Consider the following 15,069-nt stretch of genomic DNA (forward strand, 5'->3'; position numbering starts at 1 on the left):
ATTTTGAAATCTCAAATCAAAATCAATTCATGATTTAACATGTTCTCCCTCTAAGCATCGAATCTATCATCGATAATCTTCAAAATCCCATCAAAGATCGGTAAGTGTTCTTGTTTTCAATTAGGTAGAATCTGAAAATTCTGGAATAACATCGTCCTTGACAAATCTTTCAAATCAATTACGAAGCTTTTACAAGCTTTTCCAAAAATATTGATAAGTTTGATAAATCTTGAAAATCGATATTAATTCTCGTGTAATTGTTGGTTGAAAGACTCTTTGTAGGCATCCCGAATCAGACTTGGATGTGAGGATCATCGTTCAAAATCTCGGAAGTCAGGTGTGTGTTCTTTTATGAGAAAATTGAGACAAATCGAGCCTAGGTTAGACCACACGGCCATGTCCCCGTTAAAACCCTAGGTTTTCACTTTTCACATGGTCGTGTCTTCCCTATAGGTATATTTTCCAAAACACTACACAGCCACAGTCTCTCACATGGCCAAGCCACACGGTCGTGTACCCCCTCCACACGACCATGTGTCCCCTGTAACTCAAAATTTATAATTTTGACCTAGAATTTTATGTTTCGGACATATTAGTCCATGAATAGGTTTCAAACTGCTTTTAGTGAATTAAAATATGCGATTAGGTCCCTGATGATAAGAAATATGCTAGAATTCAAGATTGATCAATTTATTGCGGTATTTATTTATATTTATGAATAATTGTATAAATTATGAATAATATATGTTGCTACTGTATCTATACTTGTGATTGTATGAAATGACATGCCTATGATACTGAAAAAAAACACATGAAAAAGCATAATTATACTACTGATTTTCCATGTGTTAGTATATTAAATTCTATCATACTTTGTCTGAATTCAATATGTCATAATGCATTACATGGGTTGGGACGATATGTATGGAGGATGAACAAACAATTTATTTGCAAGAAAAATGGTTGTGCAAAGTCACAATCATGTTACAGTTCTTATCTACAAATTGTTGTATACCCATAGCCAAAGGTAGATTCCATTTGTGATTATTGTTGTGAATCCACAGCAAAAGGCCAATTCCAACGGCGGGTTTACCCTGTAAAAAGCAAGTTTCACCTGCAGGACTTTTGCTGTGAATCCACAACCAAAGGTGGATTTCAATTGTGGAGATTTGTTGTGCTCCAACCGTGGGGACTTGCTGTGTGTCCACAGCCTAATGGAAATTATTACCTGTGAACCAGTAGTGGTTTATCCACATCCCGGTGTATTGGAGAAATGAGTTTCCTAAAACTCCCAATATGGTATGTAATAGTAGGGTATGATTTATTCTATTGAAAGTTGAAACTGTTTGGTATCATTTAAATCATGTGCATATATATCTGGAAAATTATATTATGTTACATATATATATATATGTATATATGTGTATGAATAAGATTATTATAGGCAAATCTAAGAATTTGATTATTCTGAAAATTGTTATTGTGAGTTCTGACATATTAATGATGATTGTGTTGTAAAATCGATACTATGAACTAAAGTGATATTTATGATTATTTCATGCAATGTTAATTAATGTGTCTTAATAACTATTATTTTGATTTTATTGTAAACGAACTCACACTGAGCGTCAAAGCTCACCCCCCTTAAATTATCATCTTTACAAATAACCCACCAGGTTAGGATACGAGCATGACATCCGGAGGGTCTAAACACATTTCATTCTATTTTCAATTTATTAGGGCTTAATCTTTGATTTATTTTATTGTTCGGGAATTGTAATGTTTTATTTAAAATGTGGCATAGGATTTTGGACTTAGGGTTTTTTTTAATCCGCATGACATTTTAGTTGAATTATTAAGATATTATACTTTGATTATTAATTAGCATGCATGAACCCCGATTTTATTAAACACATAAATAAATGCCATCTTTTCCGTTGCTAGATGATAATTAAAACATTAAAGAATAATAAAATGACTTTTAAACTAAGTTTTATATTAAATTAAATAGATGCTTTAAAATAATTATTTTTCAAAAACTCCAATAACCCTACGAGGCCATCTCGGTGACTGATGTAGTCTCTTGAATTTGGGTCTAACGTCTAGGGCAGGTTAAGGAGGTTACACCAATTGATGAGATAGCTTGTCTTAGTTTTCGGAGCTAGATTGACTCTCATAAATAAAGACATATGTGCTGTAATTCCCCAACCCGACCTAAATGTTAGTGTAACACCCCGAAAATTAGGGTTAGAAGTTTTGAAGTTTGAAGTAAGGGTTAGTGAGTAGGTTGAACAATTGGGTTCATTTTTGCGTTATAATGTCAGAATGAACTTGTTGGTTTGGTGGTGGTGAGTGCGTTAGTTTACCTTTGGGTTCCAGGTTTGAGTCCTTATGTGTGTTTTGAGGAATTAATTTTATTCGAGTTTTGTTTTTAAGTTTTAAAAATATATTTATTTTATTTTATTTTGGAAAGAGGAAGTTACTTCTAAAATTCTTTCTGCACGTTCTTTCCCAATTTTCTCTTCACGTTCAATTTCTCTTTTATTTTTCTGTTTTACCCAATTTTTTTATTCTTGGGTTTTTCTTACTTCTTATGATTTTACACTCTCGTTACTTGTCGTCTATCAAAGGTGATCGTCCTCGTGCGTTCCGTTTAATCGGAGGTGAATAGGGTAGGTTTTGTTTATTGGGGTTTATGGTAGAATTGGTTTCGTTTCTTTTTGTTGTTTAATTGGAAGTCTTATAGTTTAAGTTTGTATGTGAAATTGAGGTTCTGAACAGTTTAGTGGGAGTGAATCGATCATTTCTTCGTGTCGGGGTTCTGATTTAAGGTGTGTTTTTTGAAACTGTTTAATTTCGGTATCTAATTGCTGTTGGATTTTGTGGAATTTGACAAATTCTAGTGCATTTATAAAATTGTGATTTTGGGTATTTAATCGCTGATGAAGTGCATGTTATTCTACAAATTCTGATATATTTCTGATTTACCAAAGGTTGGGGACCATTTCGATGTTTAAAGCTTGATTTTTCAGCCTGTTTTGGTGTGGTTTCATGGCCACACGGGCGTGTGCCACACATGGGCGGTCCACACGGCCATGTACAATTGGGAAATTAGGGTTTTTGATGATTTTTGGTGCCACACGCCCGTGTGGCTACTGCTTGGGGATTTTGTCGATTTTCATACGGGCGTGTACCTTGGTCACACAGTTGTGTCCCTTAGCCACACGGGGGTGTGGGATTTCCAAATGGTTGTGTATACTCTGCTTCTTATTTTGGCACTTTTGGACAATGAGTTACACGGGCTACTCACATGGCCATGTAACTCGGACACACAGGCGTGTTGGTCTTGCACAAGAGCGTGTGCCCCTTCCGCATGGCCATGTTGATCTTCACACAGCCTAGACCCTTCCACACGGCCGTGTTGCCTTGTTTCGTGGATTTTTGCTGTGTCATATTTTAACTTGCTTAATGTTTCTATGTAATCCGACTCTCGGTTCAGCTTCAGTAATTGTGCCTTGGACTCTATTACAACTTGGTTTCAAGTATGTGTGTGTGTTTGTGTGATTTAATTTTAGTTAATCAAAAAATATGCTAATGTGAGATACTTTCTTGTTCATATATTTTAAATGTGTATAAGCGTATTAACTTTGAATCTGTCTGACTAAGTATGAACCATTGTTTCTGTAAGTCTGTTATTGAACTGTTTGCATACATACATTTGCATAAAATTTTGGGATATTGGTTGCGAAGAGAAGGAAGACTGAATATAAAATTTTGGGATATTGGTTCCAAGAGAAGGAAGACTGAATTGGCAATTTAACTGCACTGTTTCTGTATAGCGGTTTACTGCACTATTTCATATATATGTCAGCACAGCTGCATATATCTTTGAGTGGCTAAGACCCACTATCGTGGTGTGTAGGGTGGATGGGCCTATCATGGTCCTATGTGGTTTGCAGGGTGGATGGGCTTAATATAGCTCATAAGTGGTGTACAGGGTGGTTGGAGTGGCGTTTGGTTGGTGGGGTGAGATTATTTTGATTTGTTGCATTCGTTACGCATCTGGTTATATGTTTGTCTATGTGAGTGTTGGTGTGTTAACAACTTGATTAACGTAATAGGTGTGGGTTGTTAATACATGTTTTGGTATGCTTTGGATACGTATGTATATTGAGTTACCGTTTGAGCAATAGTTTGGTGTGTAAATGATTCCATGTGTGTGGGTTTATGTGTGAGTTAAGTTGGAATGGCTTATGGGAATGTATTTGTAATTCTGACTGTTGGTTCATGAATTTCTAGCATTAACTATGTACTCTTATCTGGGATTTTCGCTTTGTAACCTTTTTCATTTGATTTTATACTACTTTCGGACTCACACTGAGCTCGCGTAGCTCACCGCCTCTTAGTTTTCTTTCTTTCAAGTATTCGTGAGACTAAGCTACGAACTAGGTACATCGGAAGTCTCAGAAAGTTTGGTTTGAATCGGTTTGTTAAAATTTTCATAAGTTTTATTACGGTTGGTTTTTAGAATATTTGTAAAGGGATTATATAAACTGTGGTATGGGATTCGGTTTGAATTTTTCCTTAAACTATGCGATTTCGGTTTTGAACAACATTTTGAAAGTTTCGCACAAATTTGAGAAGATCAACATATTTTCCACACAAATTTTAAATATGAAAATTTTGAATTACATTTGGCAAAATTGATGCATTTCGAACTGTACAAGAAACGTCAATTTATTTTATTCCAAATTGTTTCTAACGCCACTTAATTATTGTTTCAAAACATAGATGGTTAAATGATTTAGTCTGATTTTAGCAAATTGTATTCGGGATAAGTTTTAAACAGTTCTTTCATAAATTTTTCTAAGATCACTTCAATGGTCAATGTAACCTCTGGAATTCGGTCTAACTTCTAGGCCGGATTTTAGGGTGTTACAGTTAGACCCGAATTCAGGAGATTACATCGGCCACCGAAATGGCCTAGTATGGTCAAAGTTTTATAAAACAGTCAATTTAAAACATTTATTTATTTTAGAAGAAAATTTAGTCTACTTTCGAAAAAACTCACTAGTTATCAAAAACCAATTTAATTTAACTTTTCTATGTAATGGTGACTACTTTAAGAAACTTAGTTAATTTTTATTTATTTATTACTCACAATACTTAATTTTCATTTGGCAATGGAAAAGTGATTTTTACTTGGTTTTAATAAAACTATATTTCATGTCTTAATTAAATAAAATTATATTTTAAAAGTAAGTTTAAAGGTTATGCATGCTAAATAAACCCTAAATATGTGTCTCATGCTACAAAATAAATAAAACAGTACAGTTCTGAATAACATGAATTATAAAAATAAGCCTAATAATACATTCATAAAATAAAACGTCTTTGAGCTCCCCGTATGTTGCGCCCGCATCATAATCTAGTGGATTATCTGTAAAAATAGAAATAAAAGGGAGAGTGAACTATGAAGCTCAGTGTGAGTTCAGTCACAAAAAAATCAATGCAAATAGTAGACAAAACATACAAAATATCAATTCATAGAATACATCACAATTAATTAGCAATACAGAATATCAGTAAATCAAATCAATTCATCTACATAATATCTCAATGTTCAAAGCCATGTATGTCTTACGAATGCAATGCAATTTCAATTAATCAGAATAGGTTCTACTTAACTCTGCTACACACCAAAGTAGGAGTTCCCCAAAACTCCTCTACCTTTTTTAATTGCATAATTAACATTGACCTTATAATATTTGGGTTTACAGTCTAAATAGTTTGTAGCTTTAATTATAAAACCTTATATAAATTTAATTTGGAGAAATACTTATACTAAGTTATATCCTTTTTATAATATTTAAATTAAATGAAAATTATAATATAAAAATATTTTATAAATTACCTAAATATTTCATAATTATTCTTATAAATAATATAACATTTTGTCATAACTTTAAAGAGCTGTTTTTAAAAGAAATTATGATAAAAAAATTACAACATTTTTCTATGAATAAATATATTATTTTGTAACATATAGCATGGATATATAAATAAATTGTGTTCGTACTTGATTATAATTTTTATAAATAAATATATTATCACACTTTTATAACATATAAATTATTTTTATAATAATTTTTAAATATATTTTGTTTTAACTTTATAAAATGCATAAATTATTTTTATAATATAATTTTGAACGTGTAGAGATGTTACTTTAATATTAACCTATTGACTAATGATTTCGTCATGTACAAGGCTTCCAGTTTCTTCCATAACGTGTATATTGTTTTCTCCTTCAAAACATCATGTAATACATTATTTTTTAGGCATAATTGAATTGTGGATAGAGCTTTTTTATCTAGCCTATCCCATTCTGATTGTTCCATGTCGTCAAATTTTCTTTCTGCAAGGATCCTCTCAAGATCACTTTAGATTAGAATTACTAACATGCGAACGTGCCACAAAATGAAACTTGTGATGCCATCGAACTTGTCGATATTAAACATTGATGCTGCCATCTCTGAATGGGCCAAATGCAAAAATCGACTTAGCTCTGATACCAGTTTGTAGGGAATTAACTCGTGTATGCAACAAACAAGTAAATAAAACAAAATGAAAAATCGAACATGTAAAATTTAACGCGGAAAAACTCCTCAAAAGAGGATAAAAACCACAAGAAAAAGGAGATTTCACTTTAATAAAATAGAGTACAAAAGATGGAAAGAATTAAAGGAAAACCCGAAACTCCACAAGAAAAACTCTTCGAAATAAAGAACAAAATTCTCTCAATCTAAATATTTCTGTTGTGTATAAAACCTAAAGTGAATAAGGCCAATTCATAGGTTGAAATTCGTAGTATATTTGACTAGAATAACTCTAGGTTAATTAGAGTTTAAATGGGAAAAAAAGTCGAAAAACTTGGACTACACGTTGACATGTCATGATGTGGCTTGATATGTTATCAGGACGTGAAGAACAGTTGTGTTGTCGGGACGAAGTGATCATCGTATCAGGACGAAGATGTGCTACTCATCGAGACGTCACGTGTTGTTTAGTCAAAATAAGAGGCAATCTCTCACATTATGTATTCTATCACAATAAAATTAATTTAAAATTGTATTTTATCATAAAAAATAAAAAAAAATTAGGTTGATTAACTTTAAAATTTCTTAAAAGTTTTACTCATCAAATTTGTAAACATGAAGCATGTAATGTAGGTTTCATTTTAGTACAGACACCTTAAACCATATTTATTGACTTTAAAAGTATATTTATTGAAATTAAATTAATTAAGTTAAATTATTTAAAAATAATATAATTAAAATAAAATAAAATAAAATTTTAAAAGTCAAGCCGATAGTGGGGTTATGTTCTTAGCATATTTATATTTATGATAGTAATCGTCTTAACTCGGTTGATATATGTATTGTTGTCAATATAAGATGATGTGGATTTAAGTGCGCTGAAGTGCGCTATTCTTTGAATTATGAGTTGAGAGAAACTATGAGTAGTTTAAGTATTTTATTAAAAAGAATCACAACTATATCGAGATTATTAAAAAATATATAAAGCAATAATAAATGCGTGTGGAAAGTTTGAACCATTTTCACGAAAATCAATGCATTGCTAAATAGTATCCCATGTGAGTTGGAAATTTTTCATTTCATGTTTATTTTAGTTTTAGGGTTTTATTTAAGATTTATTTTGAGCATTTTAATTATTATTTTATAATTAATTTGTGTATTGTAATGATTAATTCTAATATTTAATACAAATCCATTAATTATATTTATCAATAAATTTACGTATTATACTGATTGATTTTGATTATAATTATATAGATATATTAATTGTAATTATGTGAACTTATTATATTAGGATTATTATTTTATAAAAGAGGATGATATAAATAGAAGACATGGTGTAGGTAATTTACATTTTAATTTTAAAATTTTAATTAATTTGATATTTGTGAATATTATGCTTTGGGGCTCTACTGTTTATCAAATAGATGATTCCATTTTACAGTCCCATGAAAGGTCCTTTTTTTATATTTTGGGATTCTAGTTGAAAAATAAATTAGGCTCTTTATAATAAATTATAAAATATAATATAATAAGAGTTAAAAAATTTGGAATTCTAATAAATGAAGCATTAATGGTGAAAATTGAAAACCCTAAATACTTAATTAATTTATTTTAGTCTGATATTTTTCTCACATTAAAAGTTAAAAATATATTTATTTTACCCTTCCAACCCTGGGCCCTAAAAGACTACATTCTCAAATAATTCCAAGGTCGAGCTTGATTATTAACAGTTTGGTAAGTCATTTAAATTCTATATTCATATTTTTCTATTTAATAAATTTTCATCAAACATTAACCAAATATATTACACTTTTGAGGGCAACACAATCTTTGGTTCACACCAAATATTTATTTCCCTAAATATTTTATTATCAATAAATTAATTGTGCATAATGAAATTGAAGAATTTATTACACCGATCAAGACGAATATATATTTGGATACTACTATTTTCAAGATAGTTCATAGTAATTTTTTAATATCATTATAAATTTTTCATCCTCTACAATAGGTTGGCAGAAGTACAAGTAATCCAACTATTTTGGAAGTTGACACTTCATTGGAATGTTACTATTTATCATGTGTTACTTTTAGGAAAAGGTTGTGCAAATTAAATGAGACTGTACTTACATTTAAAGGTGTTTATAGTTTAGTTAAAACAAGATTAATTGAATAAATTAATTTAATTTGATTATTCGAATGAATTAATCGAAATATTTCAGTTCGATTAACAGTTAAAAATTTTACGCTTCAAATAATTCAATTAATAATTGAACCGACCGTTTAAACACTTCTCCTTCTATATCCCACAACAATACTACTACATTCAAAAATTCCAACATCATTACATAACTTATACATAGAACTATTAAATGTTGTAACCACCATTCAACTAATTCATACATAATACTATTAAATGTTGTAACCACAATTCATGATGGTCAATATGGTATTTTGAATATCATTTCACATTACAAACCATAATAAATGCTAACATTATCTCTTTTAAAATATAAATATATTATGTGATAATAATTTCACATTTAATTTCCAAAATATATTATATTTTACATTATAATTTAAAAAACCAATGGAAGGATGAAGGTTTAGAGAATAATTTCATTTACTTCTTTAAATTGAAAGATTTTATGTCAGAATTTTGCAATTTAAACTTCTCTTACTTATATATCACAATATATTTACTTACATTTTTGAGTTTAACTTTTTATAATACCTATTCCATAACTACATCTTTCTACTTCACATTTATTTTTACTCAAAACATTATTGTGAGTATTATTATTACTATCATATGATATTACTTTTAATCTAGGATTAAAACTAAAATTAATAAACTTATAATAACATATGCCGGACACTTTCTAGATCTATAACTCAAGTGCAAATTATATTCAAGTAATAAAATCTCAGGAGTTTGAAGTCATTCCAGTATAGCATTGTGGTTGAGCTCTTCCTTGTTACATACAATTACGAAAGCTACTTACTCAGTGCTCGTCTAATGACCTTATCATTAGTGTGTTACCTTCATAGGATATCCTTAATCTCTTTGGGATAAATCTGTTCTCCCAATATGATCTTGTTTATCTCATTGTAATCGTTACATCTTCCTCCATGAAAAGTCAATTATTATCAAATAATAATCAAGTCATTTATCACAAAAACAAACAACCCGTGGTCAAGTTTACTTTTCATCTATCATGTAATGCCAGTGAAAGAATATCATTTACCAATTAATTGGGCTATAAATTCCATTATTTTCAATTATGCTACATGCAGCAGAAGTCGTATACCCAACACATCAGCTTTTCGTTCATTATCTTTTTTAACTTGGGTTTTTACTTACATCAAAATATACGAGTCACGCATACATATTCTATCATCCACTCGAGATTAAGGTATGTCACACTACGAACGTCACAAGTGAATAAATCCATAAAAATATCTAGGATCTATTATACTTGGGTCATGTCTGGTGTACTGTCAATCCCGTCAATCATATCTATATTTCTATCTTTTAGAAGTCATTCGCCCCAATGTTCAAGACAAAACATCTCCCCAATTGGACTTGATAGATGACATATTGGTCTTTCAATTGATTTGCTCATTTTCGTTTAGATTAAGGACATGTTTAGGTTCATCTACTAATACAAGCTATCTTTTCGTATTACGATCCAACCATTTAATACTGATTAGTATTAGTTAAATGTTAGATAACCAGTGAGCCAATATTTATTTTCATTTTTCTTTGTATGAAAAAACCATTTAGGACAATATAAAAAGGGTATTAATGTAATTAATGGATATTATTAAACCAATTTGTTTGAAAATTGCAAGTGTACAAAATGAATATACTACACTAAGGGCACTATGTCTAATAAAGTTTGATTCCTTCTCTCTGCCACACCATTCTATTATGGAGTTCTGACGTGAATAGGTTGGATAATATCTTATTCTCTACTAGATACCTTATGAACTCATCCAATAAGTATTCATTACCTCGATCAGACCAAAGTGTCTTTATGGGTAAACCTAATTGTTTCTCTACTTTCATACGAAACTCTTTGAATTTCTCAAAGGTTTCACATTTTTAATGCATTAGGTACACATAACCAAATCTAGAATAATCATTTATAAAGGTTACATAACAATCGTAACCACCTCTTACACTGACGTTCATGGGGCCACATACATCAGGGTGCGCAAAATTTAAGGGCTTTACGTGTTGGAAAAAATTCGATTCGTAAATGGTTTTCTTGCACAATGGAAAATAAAAATTTAAAAATTGACCCGGTTTGTGATATATATTTATAGCAAGTTTTGAAAATTTGGGAATGTGATTCATTTATCTACTTTATCATTTCTATCCATTTTTGTTCATTTCATTCTACATGCAATTATTTTTTGGTTTCAACAAGCTACCGAAAGGACCGATTGGACATATGTAATTAGGGCTCAAATAATTTATAATTGTAACAGTTCGTTTTCAGTTAAATCAAAACAGTGGTTTTGGGACCATAAATCTAAAGTCAAAAAAATATTTTAATATTATTTTAATATCTACAGCTTGATAATATGATAGTATAAAAATTTTGTTAAGAAATTTTACCGTTTGTATGCTCAATTTGTGAAAAAGGACTAAATCGCATAAACTACAAAAGTGGTGTTCTATTAGCTAAAGGTGTTAAATAGCTATAAAACATTAAATTGGAGGTCTTTATATGGTAATTAGAACATTAAAGGTGATAGTGGATGTGCATGGCCTGGCAATTAAGTAAGGGTAATTTGGTAAATAGGTAATTAAAGGTTAAAATTAAATAAAACAAAAATGAGTCATCTTTTTCATTCATGCATGAGCTGATTTTTTCAACAAAGAAGAGCTTTGGAAAAACTTGAAAATTTTGCAAAGAAAGTCCCTTGCATGTAAGTGTTATCTTGTCTCGTTTTTATTAATTTTTATGTTTTTGGAATAGTTGTAGCTTAACCTAGCTAACTAGAGGACTAATTTGCAAAACTATTGAATATTTTGAGATTTTACATTGATGAATATGATAATTTTTTGAAGTTTAATGGAAGAAAATGAATTTTTGTTGTTTAATAAACAACTTTTGTTAAGTGAGTTTTGTTGAAATTGTCAATTCGGGGTTAATTTGTGAAATATGAAATTTGTGTGGTAAATGTGTGAAATTGTGAAATATTTGGGCTGCTATATGCATGTATAGAAATCGGCTTGGCTTGAGTATGGATGAAATTGCATGAATTTCATTTTACGAGCCTAGGGACTGAATTGTAAAAAGGTCAAAAGTATGAGGGCAAAATAGTAATTTTTCCAAAACATGAATTTTGGATTGAATTAAATAGAGTGAGGTTTAAATTGGTTAAATTTGATTATATAGATCAATAAAAGCAATATCCGAAATTAAATCGGGGAAAAGATAAAGTAGTGGACTAACCAATCATTTTAACTTCGTATGAGTTTGAGGTAAGTTCGCATAATTAAATTGTGTATTTATATGCTTTAATTGAAATATATGTATGCGAATGGTTTAATTATTATGTATAATTATCGAGCGCATAACCGATGACATACGAAAAATACCAAGCCTCGTTTGAACCTTAAGAATTAGTATGATACAAATGACATGTCATTAGGGTTACCAATTTGGTTGTGGTCCTGCATGTGTTGCAGACACACCACAGTTCATATGAGCTTACCGATTTCAGCTCGTGAGAGCTTACCGTTTCACAGCTCATATGAGCTTACCAATATTCAGCTCGAAGGAGCTTATGTTTATCGCTCGTATGAGCATACATGTACAAGAATTTACAGATTTATAGTTTAGTACATCTCGCATGTACTACTCGCGTATCTAACGATATTCTAAGTGATTCAACGGGTGTAGTATTATTACTAGATTACTCAAGTTCAATACGAACTAGTACAGGTATTTACATGGAAATGGTTTATATATGATATACGGATACACGGTATAGATGGTACATGTACATGGAATTTAATAATTGCTGAATTCATACATGATTCTCGGTTTTATATGAATATATGGCTAACTTGGTTAATGGTTATGTGATAGGCTTTGGCCAAATTGAATTATGTTATGCTTTGAGTTACTTACATAAATTTGTGGTTAAATGGTAAGTTTAATTCTGTATTATACAAACTTACTAAGCTTAATTGCTTACTCTGTTTATTTTCTCGTGTTTTATAGTGATTCGGAAGCTCGTTCGGATTGGAAGTTATCGGAGACCACATTACACTATCAAACGTCATTTTGGTACTTTTGACTTTATATTTTAGGTTAAATGGCATGTATAGGTCATTTTGGCTAATGGTAGCCCATATATTTTATTGCGTTTTAGCCATTTAATTTGGCTTGAATTTGGTATAATTTGGTTATGTAAATAGCCTTATAGTATGTGATGTATGGTTGCCATGTGAATGCCTTGGTTGGGAATTGGTATTTTGGGTACCTAATGGTTTGGATTGATAAGTGATATACATGTTAAGTTTTAGGCACAATGATGCATATGTGTATTTGACCATTTAGGTATGTTGAGATTCACAGTTGCATGATTATAAGTGGTCAATTGAGGTGTTTATAGACATCATGTTATATGTATGGTCATAACATGTTATAAACTTGATATTGGTTGGTTTTGAATGCCTATTTATGACATGGTTGTATGTAAATTTTTGAGCTTAGGTTGGTACCAATTTGGGTGAGAAATATGGCTTAGAAAATGACCTATTTTTGTCCACACGGGCGTGTCTCTCAGCCGTGTGTCCCCTGATACCCCTATAGAAATCAAGTCAGTAGCTTCACACGGCTTAGCACACAGCTTGACACACGGGTGTGTGAGGCTATTTCAAATGGTACACGGCTTGGCACACCAGCGTGTAGTCGGGCCATGTGACCCAAGTCAGTGAGTTACACGGGCAAGGGCACGGGCGTATGACCCATTTCGAATACCCACACGGCCTGAGACAAGGGTGTGTCTCTTAGCCGTGTGAGACACACGGTCTGGCCACACGGGCGTGTGTCCCCTGCACTTTGAAAATTTTTAATGTTTTTCTAAAAATTTCTTGAGTACTCAGTTTAGTCTCGAACCATTTTTAATGTCTATTTGGGGCCTCGGGGGCTCGTATTAGGGACAATATGATTGATTATGAATTGTTTTTTATTTGAATGAGAAATGTATATGAAATGTTTGATTGATTGAGCTATAAGTCTGGTAATGCTCCGTAACCCTGTTCTGACTTCAGATATGGGGTAGAGGTGTTACAATAATTAAGTTTTAACTTTTTGCTTATTAATTATAAACTTATTTAGTCACAAAATCATTCCATTATAGTATCATGACTGAGCTCTCCGTTATTACATACCATTACGAAAGCTACTTACTCAATGCTCATCCAATGATCTTGTCATCAGTGTGTTACCCTCATAGGATATCTTTAATCTCTTTGGGATAAAGCATTTCTCCCAATATGATCTTGTTTTATCTCATGGTAATCATTACATCTTCTTTCATGAAAAGTCAATTATTATCAAATAGTAATCAAGTCATTTATCACAAAGATAAACGACTCATGGCCACGTTTACTTTTCAATCTGATTTACTATCAATCCAGTTAGTCACATATATTTCTCTATTTTCTGGGGGTCATCCACTCCGATGCCCAAAATAAAGTATCTCCCCAATTGGACTTGATAGACGATATATTAGTCTTTCAATTGGTTTTCTCATTTTCGATTAAACTAAGGACATGTTTAGGTTCGTCTACTAATATAAGTTGTATTTTCATATTACGATCTAACGATGTAATACCGCTTAGTATTAGTTAAACATTAGATAAACAGTGAGCTAATATTTGCTTCTATTTTGCTTTACTTACAAAAATCACATGAGGACATTATACAAAGTATATTAATGTTATCCATGAATAATTTTATTAACCAATCTGTTCGAAAAAATTATAAGTGTACAAATGAATATACTACACTTAGGGTCCCAGATCCAACAAGGACAACATACAAAAGGTATTAATGTAATTCATGAATAATTTTACTAACTAGTCTGTTTGAAAAAATTATAAGTGTACAAACGAATATACTATATTTAGGGCACCAGATCCAACAATCTTCAACTTTCTTTGGGTTATTTATAGGCAGAGGTCTCGTACAATATAGTGTTAACGTGTTGGACTTGCCATCTAACCATCATTACGAAGCTTGTTGGAGGGATGTCCTCGATGGGATAAGGATGTCTGTGTTAAGACAGATCTTGTCATTCATTTTTACTCCAATGGAATAAAGTAGTTGAGCCCACATGATGTTTGGTGACCAAACTACTCCATATTTAAGATCAGGCCATCCATTGTCCGAACTCCCGGAAGGGTGAGTTCACAGGTGACCTCTCAGCTTATTGA

The sequence above is a fragment of the Gossypium raimondii genome, chromosome 9 (genome assembly GCF_025698545.1).
Source record: "Gossypium raimondii isolate GPD5lz chromosome 9, ASM2569854v1, whole genome shotgun sequence".
Taxonomy (NCBI): Eukaryota; Viridiplantae; Streptophyta; class Magnoliopsida; order Malvales; family Malvaceae; genus Gossypium; species Gossypium raimondii.